Here is a 2,285-nt window from a genome sequence, read left to right on the forward strand (position 1 = left end):
CCGAATCATGTATTAAAATAGTGCCCTTGGCACAACTGTTTTTCTTGAAGCAGAAAATCAATGCTGTGGCTGTATACAGGTTCCAACATCAAGTTTGAAAACAGTATTCCCATAAATAAGCATTAGAAAACATGAGGTGTCAGCAGCAGAGCATCTCTTATGCACTGTGTTGATGATGCCATCGTCAACATGGATTTTTGTGGTGTGTCATTGCTGAGAAGAATATGCTAACAGTTATGTTGAACCTTGTGGTAGGCAAGGAAACTGTGATCTGTTGTATAGAGTAGGGCCTGGCCCTTGTCTGGTGGGAAGGGTGACCATGAGCAGCAGAAAGACTTGTGTGGGGAAAGTGAAAATCCTTGGGGACACCATGGATTGTGTCACAATAAAATACCATGAGGTTATTATATATATGTCTTCAGAGCAGGTCTCAGAGTGCGGGAGTGAAGGATTTGTCCAGGAAAGGGTGAGAGAAGATGGGAGCAGAGTGCTCTTGTTGAGGATGCTTTCCTACTTCTTAAGGGTCTGGAGTGGCAGACCCTGCTGATGATGAGATGAGAGTGTGAAGCTGAAATGCCCACGGTGTCCCTTGCAGTTTGGAGTCTCGCCAGCAGGGACTGTCTGTGCTGCTGCTGCTGCCTGCCTGGTGTAGACCACGTGTTGGAAAGTGTGGGGATCCTTAAAATCAGAGGGTTTTGGGAGAGCTGCAAAAGGCAGGCCTCAGAGACAACAGACCTGTGATTACGGCTAAGCAGTAGTGATAAGATTTGTCAGCAGAAAAACCGTATAAGAAGTAGAAAAGTAAGGACAAATGAACAGTGGTCTGTGTACTAATGCATGTCTAGAATAAATCCCTAAGCTACAGAAAAGTCTATCTGGTGAGATATTAGGAAGTTCTAAGCTTCATAACGGCACTCTGTGCAACGTGTGTTAAGGCTTATATGCAGGTATTGTATTTGAGATAAGCAAGCATTGTTTTAACCAAACTTGCATGTGCTTATAGTGGTTGGATCGAACTACTGTCAATATACTTTTGCTTTGTGTGATTGGTCAGAATACTTATAAAGTGAGTTGTAACATTAAGTTCTTTGCTGCTGGAGATGTGAGCTGCTGGCATCTTGCCATTGTCATGGCCATGTAATGAGACTGATGCTGGAAAATACAACAGCTCGAGACGCGTTCCCCAGCAGCCCCGTCCTGTTTGTGATTTGTACAGAGACCCTGGCAAACGTTAGTAAGAGCTGGTGAGATGGAGAGTGCTGAATGTTGTCTGAAGAAACAACTTTTTCTGGTTCAGTGTTTCAAGACATGGCTGGGGAATGCAGCAAGTTGCTCTCCTTGTGTAGTAGTGGGCTTTTACAGTACTCTCTACAGCTAAGCTCGAGACGCGTTCCCCAGCAGCCCCGTCCTGTTTGTGATTTGTACAGAGACCCTGGCAAACGTTAGTAAGAGCTGGTGAGATGGAGAGTGCTGAATGTTGTCTGAAGAAACAACTTTTTCTGGTTCAGTGTTTCAAGACATGGCTGGGGAATGCAGCAAGTTGCTCTCCTTGTGTAGTAGTGGGCTTTTACAGTACTCTCTACAGCTATAGATATTACCATGATCTTTCCTTGCTTCTCCTCAGGTGGGATTTACAAGGAATTATTTTATTACACATGGGAGTAATCTATATGTTCTGAACTTCCTTTACTTGTGCAGTGCAGAAGTGGCCTCAGTAGAGATGGTGTGTCCTGATGTCACATGTGGATTGTTCTGATATCTGCCAGAACATCCCAAAACCTGCCTGATTTGCCCAGTTCATGGTGTGCAAGTTGTCCCTCATGGCTGACATTCTGTGAGTGCTCTTGTGCTTTGGCACTTGCTGTGTTCTCTTGAAGAAATAAATCTGTGTGGACTGGGATCAGAGCTGTCACAGTTCTAATCACAGAACTTCTGTGAACTCTAACATGCAGCTCTGTGACATTCCCAACCGAGAATACTGAAAAAGAGCAAAGCATGCATGGTGAAGCTCATGTAGCTGGGAAGAGCTTTTAGACATTTGTTTTAGACATACAAAGTTTGTGATGATTATGAATGGAGATGAGGAAGTACAGGGGCCTGGAGTGGGGTTTTCAGACAGGGCATGTTGCTGAGGTTCAGCAATGTGTGATATTTTAGCAGTGATCCTGCGTATGAAACTAAATAAGGCCTGGGCCGGTGTGATGGGGAGTGTGATTTTGAGTGGGAAGGAGTGTTGCCCCAGGGAAATGCAGATGCTGAGTAGAACACGGCCTGCATCACAGTGG

Source organism: Passer montanus, unplaced genomic scaffold, assembly GCF_014805655.1.
Source record: "Passer montanus isolate IOZ18808 unplaced genomic scaffold, ASM1480565v1 scaffold257, whole genome shotgun sequence".
Classification (NCBI taxonomy): domain Eukaryota; kingdom Metazoa; phylum Chordata; class Aves; order Passeriformes; family Passeridae; genus Passer; species Passer montanus.